The 25,208-nt window shown below is 38.7% G+C and overlaps 1 pseudogene; it reads right to left on the reverse strand.

The window, feature by feature from the left end:
- Nucleotides 1-512: 512 nt before the first annotated feature.
- Nucleotides 513-1,668, reverse strand: LOC149194518 (uncharacterized; annotated as a pseudogene).
- Between the last annotated feature and the right edge of the window lie 23,540 nt (nucleotides 1,669-25,208).

The following is a 25,208-nucleotide window of genomic DNA, read 5'->3' on the forward strand; positions in this document are numbered from 1 at the left end:
AAGAGTACCCAAGGAGTAGGTTGGGAGGTTAACCGGTGGGTCTTCGCATTCGGATCAAGTGCGTCATCATTCACTCGCGGAGGTGACCAGCTACAAGGGAATACCAACAACAAAAGAGCAAGTGGAGTCTCGCCTTCTGGTGAACGGTGCATATGTATTTCAGTACTATTGATCTTAGTTAAAAGTATGAAAATGTTATGATATGTTTCCTGAAATGAGTGGCAGGAATGTGTGTGCTAAATAAATTTGAATTTCAATGCGTTTCTTTTCTGGTTGTAGTAATGTATATAGTCTCAATGTGGTCCTTACATTTGGTATCAGAGCACAAGTTGAACCCTTGAGGCCTATGGGCCCATGCATGCATAACTAGTTTTGTTTGCTATGTGGGGATTTCTCTAAAATCAAATTACTCAAGTTTCAAAAAAAAAAAAAAAAAAAAATTAATTGGCATGTTCACAAGACATTCTCGTAAAAAAGTACCCTTCCTAATGTATCCTCAACATTTGTTTCAATAATGTTTAACTCCATCGAGTCCACGGTCCAGGTTAGTTTTCAACATTGCCAATCTGAAATTGCAATAGGGTGGGAATTAAAATGGAAGGCATGGGTGAACATTGACGTCAGAGATTCAACTGCTATATATAGACCTAACCTCAAACAGTAACATATAATTGATTTCAGTGTAGGAATTTCTCATTCTGGCTGCCATGACCTAGCTCACAAAAAGCCTCACCTGAGATTTGACAAATAGATCTTCACTTGGTTTGCAGACTGTGCAAGCTGAAATTCCCAGTGAATTTACGAAAATAATTCATGAACAAGATCCACTACTTCCCGCATGGAGGCATCATTCAGTAAGACAATGTCGAAAGCCTGCTTGTAAGTTTCCATCCATTCCTCAACGTTGTCATTCAAAAATGCAATTGAGATACGATTCTCAAATTCCAAGCCATCAGACATGCCAAGAGCTCCAATGTGATCCCCGAGTAGCAGGACATTTGTTCTATTCCTCACACCAGAAGCACCACTGTCATCAGGCACATCACTGCTGCCCAAGTTTTCATGAATGGGGGCAGCCATTTCAAGGGCATGTTCATTCTTATTTAAGACGTGAATTGTCTTGCCTCTAAACCCAGTGAGATTTCCATTGTCATTGAAGACCATACGATTTGAAACCACCTCTATATTCTTGAATTTTCTTTTAAGTTTCTGCCGCATAACCTCTTCAATAATGTCTCAAGAATCTCAAACAACTGGATCACATAATCTCGAAAATCAATTACAGAATTTGCAACTGAGTTCCTGATGGCTGCATAGGTCAGACCACCCTCAATAAGAAGTGCATGAGTCTTCTCCCACCACTCTTCCATGAGCTTTGTCTTCTCATCAACTGGAATTGTAGGACAGATTTCTAATGGGTAATAATAATCATGTACTTCTCTCCGCTTGAGATCATACTCAGGTTTTCCTTGCTTCAAGAGGGCATGAGTGCCTCTGTCCCCGCTTCTCATCAACCCAGTACTTTGTAAGTGTCATGTCAAAGTCTGCAATTACCTGTAGTTTAGAAGGACCAGCAGCTTTAATGGCGATCTTTTTCTTCTCTAACTCCGCCGGATTAGAGATGATAGCTTCCCTACATTTAGCAGACTCCACTCTGTACTGCTCCATTTGAGAGTGTGTGCAATGGCAGAAGCTAATCTTCCCCTTGAAGCCCTTAAGCCTGTAATAAGTAGCAGACGTGCTTCCTCCCAAGGTGTTCCAGCTACAACCTTCCCAGAGCAATTTCCCTGCCCTCATTGAAAATAAATGAAAAGAATCTGAAATAATGATACTAATAATAATTATTTAGTACGAGGAATTGAACTGGTTTGGTTGTCAAAAGCACCCGAGAATTTCGTTTTGCCTTGTATTTTTACTCATTCCAACGAATATTTACTGAGAAAGGACTTCACGGTTTTGCCTTGTACGCACAGCAAAAGGAAACAAACTCATATGCTTAGCCCAAAATAAAATATGCCCCATTTTAGGGTATGCTGTCCAGAACTCGTTTTATCAAGAGTTGATGATGTTGCTCGTGGACAGAGAGAAAACGTATTTCTTCTAGTTTACAAACTCAGCTGCCGGCATCTCAATAATGAACCAGTCCATTTCTACACAACTCGAACTCCACAATTCAATTGATAAGCATATCCTGAACAGAACTCGGCCAAAAAGAATAAGAGAACTAGTCCTCTTCCATCCGCGATTGTGAGATTCCTTCTTGTGAAATGGCTCCAAGAAGTACTGATTTTTGCATCTTTTTCAGTTAAGCATTTAATCAAACAGTTTGAGAACAATGTGCTATGGATGTACTTCATTTAATTTGACTCCAGGTGAGATCAACACATTTACAAAATTGGCGGTGGTTAATCCATTGACAAAGCAACATCGACCAGGTGACTTAGGCATGAATTACTCTGAGTTGTAGTATATATTGATATCAGCGAAGACTACACTTTTTTTATTTTGGTTGAGAAAAATGCGGATTAATTCAATATAGCCAGCTGTTGCTTCACAAGTTGAAATCTAATCCAAATCGGGAACATGCAGTTAGAGCTCCAGAGAATTAAATTTAAATTCGACAGAATTATTTTGTAATCACATTTGGAATAAAATTTATCAGTCAATCACTTCTGTTACAACAGGCACAAGGCAAAACTTGAGGGAAATTTTCAAAATTTGACAAACCAAAGACTTGCCTTTAGCTTGTAAACACAACTGGAGTACTAATTCAATGGCGGAGAGAAGAGCTGCTGGTTAAGCTAAATGAAATTCCATAAGTGGGGTGATAGAGTAGTACATTTTGATGCATCTTTCAAAAAAATTTAGCACATTAAACAGTTTGAAAGTTTCGGTCCGTTGCGAGGGTAGTGTCTCAGTCTTTGTAATTTTTTTTTTTTTTTATTTATTTATTTATTTTTTTTTTTTTTTTTCGGAAAGAGAAGTCTCCATCTGCCCTCTTAGTCTTTCAGTCCAAGGAAGCTGGTACCCCTTGGATTTTTCCCTTTTCAGCTGTCCGCGTTTTAAGCATTCAGAGTGGGGAAGCTGGTACTTCGTCAGCGTCAAGCATCCTGTGGATTTTCCCCTCTTCGTGCCTCAACAGGTCGAACCAAATTGAACCATCCCTCGTGCTTTTAGGTTTTAGATACATTTTCCTTTTTTCAAAAATCCAGTCTTCTTCGTGCACTCACTATCGTTGGATAACCTTTTTAACATGAAAATCTGATATACACAATTTGCATTGACAAAGTATGCTTCACATTATGGAATGATAACAAATTTTAAAAAGAAAACAGAGGCTAAAACAACGGACCTTTACAGAAACACAAATATTTTATGTAATATATAAATGCCGATAACATAGTGATTGACCCATGCGCTGGTGGTGTTTCTGCTCACACCACTGCGCCAGCTTTAAAAAAAATAACAAAATTCCCCGTCGAATTAAAACAAAAAGAGACCTATGTACACTGTATATATTTTTTTCATGGAAAAGGGAAGGGTTATGATTTATGGCACACCTCCCCGTGCCCATACATGAATAGGGCCGTCTCTTCCGTGTATACATGAGTTTCCTTCAACAACCTGAAAAGCATCATCGACAGGCCTGTCAGCGATCACGGTGTAATTGTCATTTGGACTGGATTATAACGCCTCCGCATTTATATTTTAAATTATGGCTTTCATTTTATTCTTTCATGTTATGCATTCAACACCTTCATGGACCTGCATGTGACATGTCAATGGGGCTGATTAGAATGATACGATATCCCACATTCCAGAGCTGCACATAATTCAATTTGTACATGTAGTGAGTGGCCTTACTCACCATGATTGCCTATCATTCAGAAATATTTGACATGATTGTTTTCATTATCTGTTTTATTGTTTATGTTAATACACTATTCATGGAGATACACCACAGGCCCAATGTCACAAGCCCCGTGATGTACACGAGGAATAAGGACAGAAAGGAATATGATGAAATATAGGCAACCAAGTTTTGTTATACAATATATGTCAAATATTCCTCACAAAATTACGATTATATTTGTTCGAAAAGAAATAGATTGCCATGAAAAAAAAAAATTTGGTTCAATTTTGCCTTGAAGTTAGAATGATATTAACTGCGAAAAATGGAGTATAAAACGTCAATAAATTTTATAATGAAACAAATATTTTTACTTAGACAAAGCACATAACATTACATGAAAAAAAAAAAAAAAAACTAGACGGCATCCATGCATGCATCTGAAATTTTATGAACTGTTGAAAGTCCACCAAATCCGTAATGTGACTAGTTACTGAAACACACCAGATTCTCTAATAAAACAGATTTACAGCCATGTATCATGAGTATAATCTGAGACAATGCCCTCACTGTTTAGAAACATACTAGATTCTGTGTTCCAACCTTGTTCCATCTTAGAAAGTCCATCAACAATCCTATTCCTGTCCCTGTGGACATGTGAGAAAATTGATAGAAGAGAATGAATAATATTATACAGTTATGTAATGTGAAATTATTCATTGTTATTTTCTTCCACAATCATTGAATAACTAGTAGGGAATCTCCAAGGATTTGAATGTTTCATGCATTAGCGTCAGCCTCATGAATCAGTCTCAGGACCAATATGAAAACCATTAATTCACAATAATTAATTGTTTATTGGCCAATGCATATTTTAAATTAATTTTTGAAGCTATGCCCAAATATTTTAAAATACCAATGTTAATATATCTAGACTAATTCTTTGTGATGTTATGATTTGTGACGTTATGCTTTATGACATTAGGAATAAAACTCGTTTTATATAAAAGTTGAGATTTGCATTTCTTTGTGACATTATGCTTTATGACATTGGGAACAAAATTCATTTTTATATGAAATTTGAGATTTCCATGTTTAGATTTATGCAACATGAATTACAATAAACTTAAACATGGGTTTCAAAACAACTTAGAATATTGGTAGGGTGTTTTTTTTTTTAAGGTAAGCATTTTAATCAATATTGAGGGAAGATATAAAAGTATTCTAGAGAATAAAATCGTGGTTCATAAAATTGCTCTTATAATGAAAATTGTGAAGTTATAAAAATAGTTTTGGTATTTTTATAAAAATATATATAGTATAGCACTGGTCCATACAATTTGCACCTCAAACATACTCATTTTATGCTAGACACTACTATAATTTGAAAACTATTCCAAGGGTGAGAAGCTTTCTAGATAAACATTACAAATTTAATTCTATAAGTACTTGTTTTTTGCAAAATCATTTATTAAAAGTCAATAAAAATTTGGACCAAATCTATGAAGACACTAAATATCACTGGCAAGTACCAATGGGACCCTTTCAATGAATTTAACCAATTAAGAAAGAAGCTTTATTTATGAATTAATGGATTATGGAATTTATTTTACAATTTCTAATATACATATTGAATTACTAAAATTAAAGAATTGGAGGCTTTGCTTAGGGTGGTATTGAAACATACGGTTGAGAAGCACTCATCCTTAAAATGAACTGGTCAATGCATATGATTGCTTAATATATTTATAACAATTTAATGATTAACAATCACCAAAAATTAATAACAATAAAATAAAACATAAAAATAAGTTTGACTAATGAAACTAGTTCCATATCATTTCAATAAGTTGTCTTTTCATCGTATAATATCAAAAACTTAATCTTGACTTCGTCATACACAAATTTTCTTGGTCTAGGCTTTATGAGTGGTTGGATGTGAAGCATTTTAATGCTCTAACAATAATCTAGCCAATACTTTAAAAATTAATAACAAGTTAAAAGTGCCACATTATAGATTGACATATGGAAATTATGTTTTATGTAGTAATATCTTGGTTAAATTTAATATTTACATCAATTGTATAGATTTTTTTTTATATATTGGTATGTATTAAAGAGAAGTCAATAATTAAATATTGATTGCAAAAGGATGTTTTTTTGGGTACATGAAAAATTAGGAGTGTGTTTTAAAATATTATTAAATTAATTTGTTTTGAAATTGCTAATTTGAATTAAATTATAAATACAGTGATTGATATAAAAATATATTATAATTGGGAAATCATAATTTCAATAGGTTTCTATGATCATTTGATAATTTATGCATGAGTAAGTGAAGTGGAGTGGTCACTGGTCACAAGTTGTGATCACTTAAAAGTATCCTTGGGTTTTCTTTGAAAAAGGTTGGGATATTTCTTTGGAGATAAACTTGAGTGATAGCAAGGATGTTACTATCTCTTTCTTGATAGGTGAGGTGTGGTAGGTGTTATAACCAATTTGATTCCTCTTGATAGTTTTTATGTAGCTAAAACAAAATTTTCCCACATTTGCAATAGAAGACAACTTCCTCGGATTGGGAAGTATGTTTTTGTTTGATTGGCATAACTTCCTTAATTAGAGTATTCTTCTTTATGCCCAATTCAATGCTCAATATATTATTGACTGCATGTTTAGATTCTTCCATTGTTAGGTCACGTGCCTCATCATCTCTAACTAGTTGAGACACTAACATCATTACCTACTAGGATATTACCTATAAGTAAGTAATGTGGTGATGTTTCAAAGAGTTTCTTGGTTGGATGAACTCCTAGGAACTATTCTTGGAACACTACATCTTGACGCACAATCACTTGATTTGTAATTTATCTAATTATTTATTTATTTACAACTGCTAATAAGAATATTTTAATTTTTAGCACTTTTGACATCAAAGTCCATCTTTTACTAGCTTGTGAGCTTAAGTTCACCATTTGAATTTCTTATTCTTACTTGTCCACCTCTTTCGACATTTTTCCGCCTATGGCCTAAATACAATGCTACAATTAGGGAATATACTGACAAGGGTCCAAAATGACACTTATTGAGATATTGGGGAAAATATTGCAGAATTATCAGAAGGGATAACTTAGAACTTAAAACTTTTTGAAAAATATCAAACATATGGATAACTTATATGATATTTTCTTCTACGACAATGTTATTACAACATCTATGACAGTGAACTCTACCATATGCAATGAGGATCATACAAATCACTTTGTGTACCCGACATTGTCACTTATAGCGTCATGTAGACGTAGTTTGAAATGAACGACTATAATTGGAAGCTATAGGAGTACAGTGAGTGGACGAATTTACTTGGTTGAAAGCATAATATATTAATTGTACCATGAGATGAATTTTGATTGTGATTATCCTACCCTTGTCTTGTTATTGCTTAGTTAAAATAATAATAATAATAATAATAATAATAATAATAAATAAATAAATAAAAATTTGGGCTGCAATGTTCCACAGATATAGTCCTTTAGTTATAACGGAATTCATGGTATAGATACCTTGGGAAAATTATAGCTTGCCCACCAGAAGGTTAGCAAGAGTTTCAGGAAGGGTTCTTAGGATATGTGTCGTCGTTTTTCCTTTATGTTCTAAGGACTTCGGGACGAAGTCCATTGTTAAGAGGGGGTGTATGTAGTGCCCACTCTAGTTTTCTGACCCTAATATGACCTTATCTTAGATACTTTATTCTAGGAGGACCTCAGGTTGAGGATCCGGGCACATGACACTATTATTAGCGATTGAGATATTCATGGTTGTGATGTTTATGAATGCTTTCCATTGATATTATGATAGCATGAATGGTTATGTATCTTATCTATCGGTATTCTGATGATTGCAACATTAAATAGTTAAGATTGGTCTCTATTGAATTTATGATAATGAGGGTAGTAAAGAATATGTATGCTCTCTACTAAAAGCATGATGATGATAAATTTGATGAATAGGTATATTCCTATTGATGTTACGATGTTGATAGCTTAATGAACATGTATGTTTCCATTGATGTTTAATGATGATAGCCATGATGGATGTGTCCCCTATGTTGACTACTTCCTTTAGTTCAGGCTTACAATGGACAATGATGTGAATGACTAGGAATTGTTAATGATGCTATTATGACAATGACTAACATTGAAAAAACCTTGTTACTAATGATTATTGAGTATGGCAGGAAACCATCAGAGGCATTCGCATATGACGAGTTGATGACACTTGGTTTGATGAAAATTCATATTATTTTATCTTTGAAAGTCTAAGTTGATCTTGGAATCTACCATATATGTTTAACTATATTCTGATGATATGTTAATGGCTGCAGGCACAGATTAGTTGCTTGACCGAATGACTCACATATGGGTGATGGGGTTGTACAAGTGGATGGAACTACATGGGAGGGGTGGGACAGTGTCCCTGATCTCACCCACTAGCACTCCCACCGTGACTTGGGTTGGAAGGGTTGAAACACCTTCGCCTTGAAGATCACGATGCCACGAGGGCAGGTCTCAAAGTTGGGTCGCTCATGAGGATTTTACCGGGGGCCACATATCAAGGTGGATTCCTTGATCCCCGACACCATTAGTCTCACTATAGCAGGCAACATAAGAGATGATAGTGGTCTATGACGTTGCACTATACTTTCCCCTCGTAGTCACTGGATGCTTGAAGGGCAAGTGGTGTGGCACCCTTGGAACTTCAGGGGAATTTCTTGAAGGGCACGACCAACTTGGCACCCTTGGCATCACAAATAAAATGTTAGGTGTGGCACCCTTAGAACTTCAAGGGAATTTCTTGAAGGGCACGACCAACTTTGCACCCTTTGCATCACAAATAAATTGTTAGGCGTGGCACCCTTGGAACTTCAAGGGAAGTTCTTGAAGGGCACGACCAAACTTGTCACCCTTGGAATCATTAAAAATAAATTAATTGATAAACATAATCAAGAAATGAAAGCTAGGTAAATTTACATCAAGGGTAAATGATGTTAGAAACCGAGGTAATTAAATCAAACATAGAACTTGGGGTTAAGAGGATCTTAGGTAGAAATAAAATAGATTACCTTAAAAACTCTACCCTTCCCTTGTTGGAAAATATTAGGTAGATTATGTAGTTAATTAAGGAAAAAGGGGAAAGAGGGACATAATTGTAAGGATAAAGATTAATCCTAAAGTAATTAAACCTAATTAAGAGAAGAGGAAGGTGAATTAAAATAAGAATGATAAATTAAATTTAGAGAAATGTAGAGAACCTCCATTTCGCAAAAACAAACATAAGAATATCCATCTAAGAGATTACCTGAGTTAAATTAGGGAGTAGATTGGGGATAAAATCTTGACTCATTAATTGACTTCAAGTAATGAACACAATTTAAGGAATAAAAGAGGGGGGATAAAGAGACAACTAGGAGAAGAAATAGGAATCTTGTGAGGTGAGGAAAATATTAGTTTTAAATAAAAAGTTAAGTAAATAATTTTGGGTGACCCTTGATGAGAGAGTGACACATGGGTAGGTGAATAATCAAGCTATTATATATATATATATACATATATATATATATATATATATATATATATATATATGACATGCCAAGTGTCATCTATGAGGATTCTTATAAAAGAATGGGCAAGCCATGGGAGAGGGGACTTTTTGGGGGGAACCCTATTGTTGGATGGATGAGATGATGTCAGAGCAGTGATTACGAAGCTATAGTGAGTTTGGTGAGGTAGAGGATTTTAGAGAGGGGACTCTGGAGCCAAGGTGTGCTCTCCTCTACCAGTTAGTGCTTTCCTCCATTGTACAACCCCATTGCAGCTCGGGGGTCCGCGGGGAAGAAGAGTACCCAAGGAGTAGGCTGGGAGGTTAACTGGTGGGTCTTCGCATTCGGATCAAGTGCATCATCATTCACTCGCGGAGCTGACCAGCTACAAGGGAATACCAGCAACAACAGAGCAAGTGGAGTCTCGCCTTCTGGTGAACGGTGCATATGTATTTCAGTACTATTGATCTTAGTTAAAAGTATGAAAATGTTATGATATGTTTCCTGAAATGAGTAGCAGGAATGTGTGTGCTAAATAAATTTGAATTTCAATGCGTTTCTTTTCTGGTTGTATTTGCTGTTTCAAAAAAAAAAAAAATGTATATAGTCTCAATGTGGTCCTTACACTCGTTATGTACTGGGTTCCAGTCATGGTGGGTGTCATGATAGGGTTTGAACCTCGTACAGGCGGGATAACAGGATTTGCCATCAGAGGTGCGGTACTGAATGTCGACTGGGGAGGAGGTGGTGGACCAAAAGTGTCCACAAAAGCCCACGACCCGTTAGTAATCGATGGGACGGGTGGTGCAAGTCCAACATAAGACATAAGAGGTACAAATGCAACGAGAATCAATAGTGGTCCCAACGGATTCGTGATTGAAGGATTGTATGGAGGAATGAAACCTTCAGTAAAGAAATCTTCTGGTAAGCTTGAATTGTGGGATGTCCAAACTGATTTTGTGTTAGATATCAGAGACTGATTGCTCGAAGATGGGGAATCTGGTTCACTGGGGCTCAGCGGATCCTCCACAATGAGTGGGGGAAGACCTAACAACCGTCTAGATTGATGACGAGGGTCGGATGTAGCCACGGTGACCAATAAATTTTATCAATAGATTTTACAGTGATATTTGTTAAAGTCTCGGTGATAACAATCTGACACTTAAAAAATAAAAAATACACTAAGGAAATCAATCAACAAGTAGAGGGAAATGACCCTGTCTGATAAGCACCGATCACTGGAGATGAAACCCAGTATCACAATGAATAACATAGAGAGTTGGCCAAATGTACAGTTACAATTACTCTTGAGCTTCGCCCGAACCTCAAATTAAGGGGCCAAGTACTCTCATGAAGACGAGCACCCTCCCAAAAACCGAAGATAGAGTAGGTTCGTCTGTGTTAGGTACCAGGGCATCCCACCCCAGTTACCTTGTGTTCGTCACTAAAAGTATGGCCACTAAGGATACCTCAAATCACAGACACTACCGAGGGGGGGGCATACTCACAGACAGTATGCTGTGTGGGTAGGAAACCTGAGTCCCTGACTCAGCTCTGATATCCCTGAAGGGATCCCCGATACATATAATACCCAAAGGAGATGTAAGAAAAGGCGGGCTACCTTCACTTACAGTTCGATGCTGTCTCGTATTTAGCTCCGCTTTTACTGGAGTGGTCTCGGATAGCATGAGTGCAGAAGGATTTCTCTCTTTAATGACACTAGTTTCAGTGTATAATCTTGGGCAGTTAACTCACACTACCTATCCCAAGATCCTAGCCTAAAATAATGTGTGTTTACTCTAAAAAGAGTTGCTGATTGATTTTATTAGGTAGATTTTAAATGTACTTCATTAGAGTCTTCGGTAGGGGTGTTGACGTATGAAGTTATATGGTACTCTGACTCAAATCATCCAAAAAACAATGCTTGTAAATTTTCACTTTCAATGAATAAGCTGCTTCTACAAAGGGAGAGTCATTCATACATCAATCTATATACCATGCATCCTATTCAGTAAAACACCATCATAACTGATAGAACTATAATGCTCACTAACAACTTTTGAAACCAAATAATGCAGATCTAACCAACTAAGCAGAAAACAATAATTTTTTTTGTATTTTTTCTTTTATGAAAACAAAAACTTTAAGTAAATCTATTTTCTTAAAAAAAAAATTGTTCAGAACACAGATCAGTCAAACAAGCACAGCTGCAGATCCCTGATCAGTCTACAAGTAGATTTCCCAACCCATGAGGTCACAGAGCAGTCTGTTTATCAAGAAATGGCTGGCTAATGCTCTGTACTAGAGGCTACAGAGAGTTACTTGCAGCACTAACACACTGTTTGTGAGGCCACAATGCTTTATAAAGCATTGTTTACACTAGCAGACAACGTTAGTGAGGAAAAAGGCTAAAAAAATAGGCTGTGGGATTAGATCTAGGGCTGAGCACTGAGAGAAGGGTGCTGTATAGTCCTGAGTGGTCGGAAAGGGAATGAAGAAGTATAGGAAGGCCTGGAAGAAAGAGAGATCTAGGAACTTTCTGGGAAAAACCGGGAACTAAGTGTAGTCCCTAGTGGAGTCGCCAATTCTGCTATAGGGATTAATGCACGGGTGTTTGGTGATGTAGAAACCCTCAAGGATCTTCCCAGGATCCTTGGTAGACTATAATATTAGTTGCATCTGTCACAAAGATGCATGCATATCTACACTTAACAAATGAATATCAAAGTGAGAAGGACTTATTACCCCGAGCCTTAGTGTGGTGTTGCAGGAGAGCACAATGTAGCTAGGCAAAAGACCCCTGAGCCAACTCCAGATCAAAACCTGCACATAGAAAAGACAAGCATAATATCACAACATAAAACCTTGATAAAGAATGCATGAACATATAAAGATATCTAGTTGCATATATCTAAGCCACTCATGCTAACGATGTTCCATAAACATATAAATAAGTTATACTACCAACACCACGGAGTGGACAACACAATTGCAGTTCTATATTGATGTAGAAAGAGTGATTACAACCATCAGTTATATCAGCCTTCCCTTACCCCTCCAACTCTTCTCTCTCTCTCCCTTCTTAACCTCTTTTGATGCCTTAGTCTGAGACTCTGCTCGACAGTCAAATAGGCAGTCCTTTCAAATGGTTAGACCCCTTTCACAATGGCCCTAGCCTTGTATATATAACATGTGAGGATAGGGTTTCCAAGTCCTTCATGAGTTCCATTAGGCAAAAGAAGTGATGTTTCCATGCCTTTGTGCTCTTTCCCGTTTGTAGACTCCATTTAGAATTAGTAATTCCTTCAAACAGGTCGAGTTTTGATGTTTCCCTGCTTTTGTGCGCTGACATAGGAGAGAATCTTGGGATATTTCCCCGTCAACTTGTTCCCTTGACCCATAGAAATTCATTAAGGTTCAATAACGCTCTTCCCGAGGTAACAAAAAGAGTTACCTTAGGCACTAACACACCCTTAGCCTTGCTAGGAAGATTTATAAAGCAGTTTGATAGTGTTTAGAAAACGTTAGCTTGACAACTGGGCCTGTGAACTTGGTCAGTCCTTCAGTCATCATGTCTTTCTCCTTTGAGTTTGTGAGGAGGTCATTTTCCTGTATAACACTTTGATTCAGGGGCATGTTTTCTTGAACTAGATGGTCTCCCTCTTCCTTTTCTCCTCTTCTCTTGTGCAACAAAGTTTGATGAGTAACCCAACCTCTTAGAATCCTTGAAGTAAGAGGTAGGCATCTTGACAAAGTCAAATAGGCTCCTTCAACTTCTTCCAAAGATGATTTCTCTTGTCTCTTGTTTCTTTGGGCTTGTCTTCACCTTAGCTCTGATACCATGTTAATTTTCCATCGTTCTATGTTATTACAATCACTTTAGCCTAATTTTATCTTCAATTAGCAATCAAATTTAATCTTCCAAAGATAAATAAAAAGTGTAGATAAAACAGTAAATGCAATGATAAAAGAAGAAAATCAAGAGCAATAACAAGAGACATCAAATTTGGTCAAAGACCAGGGAAAAACCTCATAATGAGGAAAACCCTTTCAAATTATTCTTCTTATGGGATTGTCATAAAATGTTCGACAAAGAGAGTACAATGATCCAATTCACCAATCAAGAGTGAAAGGTGTTGAAAATGCAACAAGATGATGGAGCTTAGTGAAAAGAAGTCGCCTTCACTAAGTGGGCCCGTAGGCTATTTTTGGCGCAAAGTCTATTTTTAGACATATGGATCATGGTCTATGAGTTGCACGACGCTGTTTATGGATGATTGGTCATGTTGGTAAAAATATATGGACTTCTATTTTTGGTTCACAACGGAGTGATCAGAGTCTATTTTTAGACTACCAGGCTAAAAATAGAAACAGTGAAATATTATTAGCCCTTAGTAATATTTGGACTCTAAACATTATCTTATTCTCTTGGAGCACTTCAGTTCGAGCTACGGATGTGGCACATGCAGCTGACAGAAGGAATCACGTGGTTTCTTATGTGTTAGTTGAGCTATTGCATGGAGGACTTCAATTAGAACTCATGCATGTGAGTTCTGTGGAGTTGGATGTGGAGTTGATGGAGTTGTGTTCAGTTTGACTTAGTTGAACTAGTTGTATTTAGTCTAACTAAAGAATACACTAGTGATGAGTTGTGTGAATTGATTGTTAATTAATTCACTAATTATTACTCATAAAGAAACTAAAGAATACATCAGTTAACTCAGTGCATGGACAGTTCAATAGAGACAGGTGTTAGAGGTAAGTGAAAGGGTGAGTTGTGACTATCAGTTGTGCATGAGATTTGCACGCATGAGATTTGCACATGCATGGGATTGAGTTATGCCAATGAGGACTGCGCAGTGTGGGCCAATATCTAGGCAATTATAGCTTGTGCTCACGTGATTCTCTTGTAGGATTGTGTAGTGGAGGCAGGCAAAGCAGTGGAGAAGATTTGAGCTGTGATTGATCAGATCTGAGCTAGTTTTGTGTGTAACAGGTGGAGATAGTACTGAGTACTTGTGAGGAGTATTGTACTATGTATTGTTACATGTTCTCAATCATTATAATATACAAATAGTGTGGGGTTTTCAGCTGTATGCTTTCCTCGGGTTACATACTGTGTTAATGTGTGCATGCGATTGATGTTTCATTGTTTTTAATGCTGCTAAATTGATGATCAACGTAGAGGAGATTATGTATTGTGCATGTATTCCGCAATAGTGTATAATCGGGATAATCTCTGTGAATAAGTGTCATATTATTCAAAATTTCTACATGGTATCAGAGCTGGTTGATTTGTAGAAAAAGTTCTACAGGATATCAAAGCGGGATTGATCATCAGATCTATTATTCAGAAAGTGTTTACATTTTATTTCTTCAGGCAGAGTCTGTAATCGGGCCAGGTAGCTTCTGGATTCATCCTTCTTTTGGAAGGTGAGATATCCGGTGAATGCCCATACAGTCGATCTCTGTACAAGAAATACTTTGTTCTCACAAATTTTAGATCAGAAGCGGTTGAGTTTTGAGCTGGTGGAATGGTGCTCAAGGATAAACTCAGAAACATCAAAACTGAGAATGGAGATGCCACAGATTGTCTGCAGAAGAAGAAAAATAAGCAAGTTGTTGGATCTGCAGCAGGAGAGGCCTTAGCCTCGCAGTTTGAGCTGGATTTTTCGCTGATCGCATACTTGGTATCAAGTGTGATGGGATCGGTATGGTTCTTGGACAGTGGTGCGTCTTCTCACATGACAGGAGATCGAGATTTGTTTTCTGATTTGGATGAGAAAGATCTTGGAGTGCACACCGAGATGAGCGATGATGGTAGATACAGTGCGACCGATATCGGTACCATTTCCTTTGAGGGGGAGTCTGGTAAACCCTTCAGATTGAAGGAAGTGATGCATGTTGCAGGATTGAAGAAGAATCTTATCTCTGTGGCGATGTTAGAAGACAAGGGATATGATGTTGTCTTTAGTGAGGGAAAGGCTTTCCAGCGCAGTAAGACAACTGGAGAAACCCGGAAGATAGGGGTTCGAGTCAGGAACCTTTATCAGTTGCATGTAGATGCATGCAAAGCCTTGAGCAGCGAGGCAACTGATGGAGACTTGGTGGTTGAGAGGGAGCGTATACTACCTTTCAACATGCAGAGCCAGAAGAAGTCTCAGATGATTGTGGAGGAGCCACGATTGGTGCAGCAGCTTTAGGAGGTTGTGGAACAGCCACAACAAGGGAAGCTGAGAGGAGATCAAGTAGAGACATCTACTCATGCAGAGACCTCCAGGAGGGGGAAACTTCGAGCCAGGTGGGCTGAGGGATCGCATGCAGCCATACCTCCAGGTAGGAGGTGGGGTGATGTGGATTGATCGTCCCAAGGAGGAGGGGCAGGATCCTTGAAGTACCCAACCTCTTGGATGAGACCTTGCTACAAGAGCCCCGATGTGGAGTAGCAGGAACTGACTGATTGGGTAGAGACAGATGCGGATGGAGCAGCATAGAGAGCGACAGTGTAGGGAATCCTAGGACAGCGCATAGCTAGTAGGCTGCAGCAATGCGAGAGGCACAAGTGTTTTGCACAGTGCTAGGGAATCCCAGGACAACGCATAGCTAGCAGGCTGCAGCAATGTGAGAGGCACAAGTGTTTTGCACAGTGCTAGGTGGCACAGAGAAGTGTGCAATGGTGCGAGATGCATGGAGATGTTGCACTAGCGCAAATGTCAGAGAGGGAGCACTTGTCAGCAGCAGGTAGAGCTTCAGCATCAGAGTATGTTCCTAGCCCAACAGAGTGGTCAGTTGGGAGTGTTTTTGTTCCAAGTGTTGTTGGAGAAAGTGGACCGAGAAAATGTGTTGCATGCAGAACATTCCAGAGTTGCAGGATAGGGGTTGCAGATAATCCATATCTTGTTGAGAGGGAGTGTTGAAAATGCAACAAGATGATGGAGCTTAGTGAAAAGAAGTCGCCTTCACTAAGTGGGCCCGCAGGCTATTTTTGGCGCAAAGTCTATTTTTAGACTATGTCTATTTTTAGACATATGGATAATGGTTTATGAGTTGCAGGATGCTATTTATGGATGATTGGTCATGTTGGTAAAAATAGATGGACTTCTATTTTTGGTTCACAGCAGAGTGATTAGAGTCTATTTTTAGAATGCAAGGCTAAAAATAGAAATAGTCAAATATTATTAGCCCTTAGTAATATTTGGACTCTAAACATTATCTTATTCTCTTGGAGCACTTCAGTTCGAGCTACGGATGTGGCACATGCAGCTGACAGAAGGAATCACGTGGTTTCTTATGTGTTAGTTGAGCTATTGCATGGAGGACTTCAATTAAAACTCATGCATGTGAGTTCTGTGGAGTTGGATGTGGAGTTGATGGAGTTGTGTTCAGTTTGACTTAGTTGAACTAGTTGTATTTATTCTAACTAAAGAATACACTAGTGATGAGTTGTGTAAATTTATTGTTAATTAATTCACTAATTATTAACTCATAAAGAAACTAAAGAATACATCAGTTAACTCAGTGCATGGACAGTTCAACAAAGACAGGTGTTAGAGGTAAGTGAAAGGGTGAGTTGTGACTATCAGTTGTGCATGAGATTTGCACATGCATGGGATTGAGTTATGACAATTAGGACTGCGCAGTGTGGGCCAATATCTAGGCAATTGTATTTTGTGCTCACGTGATTCTCTTGCAGGATTGTGCAGTGGAGGCAGGCAAAGCAGTGGAGAAGATTTGAGCTGTGATTGATCAGATCTGAGCTAGTTTTGTGTGTAACAGGTGGAGATAGTACTGAGTACTTGTGAGGAGTATTGTACTATGTATTGTTACATGTTCTCAATCATTATAAAATACAGATAGTGTGGGGTTTTCAGCTGTATGCTTTCCCCGGGTTACATACTGTGTTAATGTGTGCATGCGATTGATGTTTCATTGTTTTTAATGCTTCTAAATTGATGATCAACGTAGAGGAGATTATGTATTGTGCATGTATTCCGCAATAGTGTATAATCAGGATAATCTCTGTGAATAAGCGTCATATTATTCAAAAGTTTTACAAAAGGTAAATAAATTTGACTTTCCAACAAACCAATATCCAAAACTCTAAGAGATGAGCCCAAAAGTCAAATTTGGTCAAACTATCAAATCTGGTCAAAGTCAACAACAATCAAAGATTCCCTAAATAGTCACAAGTCAACAGTCAAATAGCGTCCCAATCATCTCGGTCAAAGGTCAAAATACTTGACCTCCTTTATTCGTCAAAGTGAAGTCAAAACAGTTCCAAACAACTCGGTCAAACCTAGTCAACGAAGAGAGAATTGTTTTGTGGTAAAAATTTAGATTGCATAGGTCAAAGTCAATGGTTAACATCAATCAAAAGTACCTAGAAAATTTTTGCTTCTCCATAGAAAAACTCGTCCTCAGGAATTTTTTTTCCAAGTCAAACTTGGTCAATGGCTAGACAAACTCTCCCAACAAAAATTCAACGCAAAAAATCAGAAGTGTCTATAGACCCTTCACACCTATGAGAAGAAGACACTGCAATATCAAATGTATGAACCTACAAAGAGAAGAAGAAGATGAGTGATGTGTGTCCAAATGAGCCATTGTTGAGTTGTATTTATAGGCGTCGGAGGAGACCCAGTTTGTCTTTAAAGTTGACTTGAGCATTTGTGCACGTGGGTTTTCACATTAAAAATATATTTTTCCTTAACCAAATTAAATTATTCCAAGGGAAAAGATGTTCTTCTCTAGATGAGTAAGGTTGTCCAAAGTAGGGAATTTGTCCCCGAGCTTCCAAATTAACAAGAAGAAGACGAATGATCCACTTAGTCAAGCACCAGAATTGACAGTAGGGGGAGATACACACTTTCCACAAGTTGCAAGGTTCAAACACACCCTATAATGGAAATAGGGGAGATACATACTTACCATGCTTGGTAAGGATTAGATACATCCTATTGTTTATTGATCTTCCTGTAAAAAGATATAGGAGAATGTAGTTGTTAACACCTAAAAATCATACACCTACTAGTACAATCTTGAAGACATTAAAAATGTCCAGCAAAATGCACAGGTGGACATGTTTCCAGCCGAATACATTATGAAGTTTAAAAAATCAAACTTCTCCTAAGGTCCAAAGTTTATAAAGGAAAAACAATTAAGACCGTGCGTATATTTCTTCGATAAATGCGCGCGCACATCATAACCTCCAAAATCCGCGCAGTTCCAGAAAAGGATGACTCAATGATTCAGGACTACTTTTCACACTTGGGGCCGATTCTCTGACATGAGATCAGTCCAATACATTCGAATTCAAGTTGCCTTGGAGATGTGCAACCCTCAATGGAATCCTATTGTCCTACTCATTTGTATTTATCATACATGTACCAAGAGAGGGAAGAAGGATTAAAAAACTCTATATAAACAAGCCATGGGAGAACCAAAACATGAGACATTTTTACGCTGGCCAAATTACTGTTTGAGAAAAACACCATTGCATTGTTGAAGCCAAGGAAGTGAAGAGCACTAGCATGTTGGCCATATTGCTTCTAATCAACCCAACATCTTAGTGAGAGAAGGGGAATCCACCATTGGATAGTCTTCACACTTCTTTGAGAGAGAGGAGAAACTTGCAAAGAGATTGAGGAAAGAAACACCCTTGCTGAGGATTTTTGAGCTCCATAGCTCAAACAATTCTCTTCAAGTGTCTGAGATTCTATTATATTCAACCTCTACCACCAACAATAAATAAAGGGAGAATTTTCCATATATTATTGATGTGTTTGCTCCAATTGAGCATTCTTTTGTTTATGTACCTCTTTGTTTAGTTTATGTTCATGTATGCATTATTTCCACTATTTACAATGTTGAGTTTATTTAAGTTGTCCACGAAAATAACCAATTTTGACTGTGATCCTTTGCAAGGAACAATCCACTGCTAAGGGGGTGTCTTTTGGTACCCTTGTGCTCCAAAAACATTACAATAGGAATGGCGACCATACTGATCTCTTTTCATTAATCTAGAGTTTGTTTTTGTAGGACCTCCTCTCTGCACAACCATCCTACAAGGTGTTCTTCAGCTCTCTGGATTTTTTACAGACCCCCAAGATTTTTTTTGAGCCCGTGGAAGTGATTTTTTCTTTTTATCTTTCTCGCTTGTGTGCATTTTCCTCTGATAGATGCGAGTGCACGTTTGTTTCTACAAAAACCGCGAATGCCCGTATGTTTCTGAAAAATCCACGTGGTAAATAAAAAGCTCAAAACCCTTGTATTTTTTTCTCTTTTCTCAGGTGATTGACAACCTTTAGTGAATTTCCTTCACCTCTGCATTCCATATTTTTCGTTTAATATTTCTGGTCGCTTTATGAACCATAATTCGTCAAGCAATTAGAGTTTTTTTTTTTTTTGTTTATGTTTTTTCAAAATAGCCACATAACTTAATTATGGAGGAAAGTAAGTGGCCAAAATCCACATATGTTTTCAAACTATTTTGCTTAAATTTTTGACAAATCACATAGCTTAATTAGTGAAGCAAGTAAGTGGCCCATTATCCACAAATCTTACTACTAACCAAGCCACTTTTTGGGACTAGGAGCAAATGTTACTAGAGAAAGTAAGTAATCTCTGCTTTCCTTGTGTCTCTTAGACAAACTTGGGATTGGATATGAAAACCTTCTTGAAAACATGTGAATTTCCATCTCCCTTATTAAACTCCACACAGTTTAATAGGAAAAAATTAAGTGGCCCATAATTCACAAATATATTTCTTTTTTCCATGCAAGAAACAATCAACACTTAGCGTAATTAGAAGGATATTTAAAAGGATTATCGCATATCCACATCTTATCACACTTTGTATGTTCACTTGCATCACCCACTAAGCCTTCATATGCTTTGTACTCAAGAAAGCCTCCAGATTTTTGGAGCTTTGGGTACTTAGTCTATTTTGGCTTACAAAATAACTCCATAAGTGAATTAAGAATCTTTAAAAACAACCATAACTTGAACAAATTAAATTTCCCCACAACGACCACCAAAATTTTTATAGTTCAGGTTAGGACCATTAGGGGTAGGCATCCCATAAGCCGCCATGGTCATGTTACACCATTGAAACATAGTTGTTGACTTTCTAGGGAGCTTAAAATCCTTCAATCATCCCACGGAAAAGAATACTTGAGCATGGTAGAGACCCAATTCAGAGGGGGTTCGACTTAGGTCCAGTGCGTGAGACACTCTTTGGGGCTACCTGACCCATCTAGTGATTGGTATTGGTAATTGAATACCAAGAAGATAAAGACTCGAATGCTCACATGGGATGAAGGTACTTAGTGACAAAATCTAGGGCATACTTTCCTTATAGTTGACGGTGTGGGCAACACTTGAGCCTCATTACCATTATCTTGGTTGATTATTCGGCTGCTGGAAGGTGTCGCCAGTTCTTTTGGGACGTTTCCCCAGGACCCATCAAAAGATATCTCTACAAGGCCTAGTTACTTTGAGAGTGGACATGATGATTAGATCTACATAAGATTTTTTATCATACGCAACAAACAAAAACCCCTTTCTTGTTTGATTGATCACATAGTTTACTTACTAAAGAAAATTAAACCATTTATATTTTCGCTTTGTTTTATGTATGTGATCCTATTTCATTGATATTCATCTCCTTCCCTCACCATACACAAAGTAGCACACACTCTAAATCAACACAATAGGGTACCCCATGGCTCCTTGTTGATCTAGATGTTTTCTAAACCTCCCCCATGGCCAGGAGGTGTGCCAGGACTCCCACCATTTAGGTGGAGAGGACATCACTCAACCACCATTATTGGGTATGCCTTTATTGGTGCATCTTTTCTTAGAAATCATCCTCGGCAAAATACACCCTTCACCACTCCAAAAGAATCCCCACACGCTACCCCCTTTGGGAGCGCACACACCTCTCCTTCGGACAGTCCCCGAGATACCCATTGAGGTAATTATCCCGTGACATCCCCATAGAGGACTCCGTTGCATATAATTGTCTAGAATCATTTTACGATGGCAGGTAATGCACAAATCCCGTTCTTAGCCTCGCTAAACCACTGGATTTAGGCAAGCTAAGAAACGACCCAATCGCCCATCGCCAAAATTGGCTAGCTATGCCCACCAATCTCCCTTAAAACATTCCAAAGTTCAAGGGAAAACATGGTGAAGACCCAGGAAACCATATCATGACATTTCACTTGTGGTGTTCATCTAATAGTATTACAGAAGATACTATTAGATTACGACTATTTCAACGCACCCTAACTAGACCCTCCACGAAGTGGTATGTGGACCAGCCCTCTGCGTCGCACGGGAACTTTAGCTCATTAGCTACTGATTTCCTCACCTTCTTCCAGTTCCTGGTCCGCCACGATTTGGGTCTGGAAATCCTCACCAACTTCAAGAAAACACCCACTACTCACATCTCAGACCATCTCCATGAATGGAAAAAACGTTGTAGCCTGTGAAAAACCCAGTTTGAAGATAAAGTCCTCTTGGACATATTCCTAAGATCCCTCATATTTGAAATCTCTAAGGATGTGGAAAATTCATCCCCGCAAACCGAGGAAGAATCCATTAGTAAAGCCCAACAATTGGAGCTTATCTATACCCAGTCTGGGTACATTTATCATGTGCTTCCAGATGCCTCGCACCTGCAAACTTATAAAGAGATCCTAGGTGCATCCAATAGTGCTGACGGATTAATTGGGTCCCTATCCCAAAATCACCACAACAATAACTACCAAAACCCTGGGTATTCATTCAATGGCCAAGCATATGATGCTACCCATAACACACCACCATTACAACATTCAGGGTACTATAATGGTCAACCCACACCTATGCAAAATATAGTCAACAGGGTTAACCAATACCAGCCCCCGCAAGGAGCCTCGTATCCTCCCCCTCAGGGAAACCAATACTCCTCTTGGAGTATGGACAAGATGTCTTCTCCCCCGAGTCAGTAAGTTAACCAAGGACAAGGAAACCAATATTCTCCTTTCCTAGCAAAACAACATGGCATCCCACCAACACAAAATAATGCACAAGTGATTCTAGTGCAACCTTCTCTCGCTTCATAACAATAATCGGAGGAACAACCAAATTCAGTTAATGCTTCCAACGCTGTTAGGAAAAAACATAAAAATAAGCTAAAGGGAGAACCCAAGCGGGGAGGAAGCAATCAACAACAACCCCCAAGGGCACTTGGAAGGGATAACCCCAACCGAAACCAAAACCAGGGAACGACCAACAATAACGCAAAAGAACAACGCAAGAACACTAGTCTGCAGACTAATCATGCATGCGCTATATGTGGAGAATATGGCTATTATACCCACCACTATCTTCAACTTCCTGATTTGAAAAGGAATATACAAGATATTAGGAGGTAAGGTGTTAAATAAGTTGCAATGATGCTAGACCGTTTCCCCAATCAGGGACTCGTTAACACCCAATAACATACTCCCCAAACTCATCCATCTAGAGGGAACCTCCATAATGCTCCTAATCATGATATTTTCATGACGGGGGAATATATCCTTTTGAAAACAAGGAATCGAAGTTATGAAGCTCCCCCAGAGCCAATCCATCCACCTCAGCTACGACAATACCTACAGGATCATTGACCATCCCTCGACCTTCTGTAGAAGCCATGCCGAAAATGGTCAAAGGACCCTTACGATGTGCAACACACAACTCGAAAGTAGCTCATAGCTACAACATAGTCAACGACTTAGCACAATCACCATCAGCTATGTCAGTGCTTGAAGTCCTGCAAACGTGCCCAACCCAGCGGAAAGCCCTACTTTCCGCTCTAGGCGCAATCGACCCATTGATTCCCACCTCATGGTATTTGACTTGGAAAAAGCTACTCCATGGCTACCCTCAACCGTTGCTTTCCAAATCCCTGTCTCAGTCTAGAATATCAACATCCATCATTGCATCGTCAATGAAGGGGCTTCCACATGCATCATGTCCAAATCCGTTTGGCAGAAATTAGGATCCCTTGAACTTAAGCCTTTTGACATAACGCTTAGAGCATACGACAGATGCCCTTCAGCCCCTGTTGGTTTATACCCTAGCATGCCAGTTAAGTTGGCTAGAAAAACTGTGTTAATAGACATTGAAGTACTCGACACCCAGTTGGATTACAACATCCTACTAGGCTGAAGCTATATGTACAAAATTCTCGTAGTCACCTCATCAATGTTCAGAACAATGATGTTCCCCATGATGGGAAGATCATTACCATTGATCAACTCACATACTACGAGAAGGAAACCCTACCCACACCATATGGCATATTTCCCTTAGTCTTGTCCTCCCATGAGGTGATCACTACTTACAGTGAACTCAACCCGGGCCAGTTTAAGCCATCAACTCTCTTAGGAACATTCCCAGGAGACCCCCCAGTAAGACAAGAGCTTGTCCCAAATACCGGAGCACCGGTGCGCGTGATGAATTCGTAAAACACCACCCAATGCCTAGAACCATTTTTAGATACCACACCCCTTGCAACTGATAATGTCATTACTTTACCTCCTACCGTTACGCAAACCCCCTTTTTATGCCGCCCACCCGACTTTGTCTTGCACCAAGCCATAGAAAATCTTACATTACCAAATATGGCTCTTGCAATACCATTTTGGTATATGGTCCCCATGGCCATGTCGGATGAGATAGGACACATTTCGGTAGGAAATATCCCTATACCTCCACCTCAGGAAACCACCCTTACTCGAAACCGTCCTATGCCTACACAAACCAGGGTTGGAAAAAAGGCTAAACAAAACTGTAGAAAAGGAGAGTCCTCAAACTTATCCAGGGCTCTGCAACCCTGTGCATTATGTGAATAATTCAGGCACCCAACCCACATATGCCTCAAATTAGATGAGTTAAAAACTCTCATGAACGCCACCAAAACATCGGCAACCACAACTCCACCAAAAGGAGAAAAAACCGTACCTTTGTGTAACAAAGAAATACGTACCAGCCATGCATGCACTATATGCGAAAAACATGGGCACTATACTCATCATTGTCCTAACATCCCTTGATATTGAGAGACGTTAAACACACTCATTCAAACCAACATGAATGAGCCAATATCGCCAACCAACCCTCAAATGGACAATAAATGCCAAAACATCTTCTACATTCAAGAAGAGGCAGCTTCATGCTCTGAAAAACTTGCCTACAACACATGAAGGCAGCATAAGCAACAATGCCCGTCCTCTACTTTACCATGTGATATATGTGATGAACCTAACATCCTGTTAACCTCTGCCCCGAATGACGAACACGTTACCAAAACCAGTCGCCTATCCAGGTTGCTCAAAAAAGCAAACCTAGATGCTAACAACATATATGCATGATCTGTGATGAAAACCATCGTACGAAGAGGTTACCGCACCTTCCAAAATTCCACAAAGAATTGAGTTTCGTATGTAAATTCATGAACGAAAACTTTGATCTGTTGTACTCAGATACATAATCTGCAGAACCCACTCCCCACTCAGTGAAGAAGGACCCCTAGATATCTTATGTGTGTTTGAGGAGAAAATGAGGCCAACAAAATTAGGCCCCCATCATTTCACCTCCCATCACCATCACAAAGGATAAGGCTCAATCTCTTACATGGATATCTCCGCGCGAATCCCAGGTACTCAAGCTAACAACAACAACAAGAAAAGCTCTGAGAATGCTCTCTAACCTCAATAACTCAGCAATGTA

The sequence above is a fragment of the Pinus tabuliformis genome, chromosome 2_2 (genome assembly GCF_031772625.1).
Source record: "Pinus tabuliformis cultivar Carrire ecotype Pingquan chromosome 2_2, CPIR1, whole genome shotgun sequence".
Lineage (NCBI taxonomy): Eukaryota > Viridiplantae > Streptophyta > Pinopsida > Pinales > Pinaceae > Pinus > Pinus tabuliformis.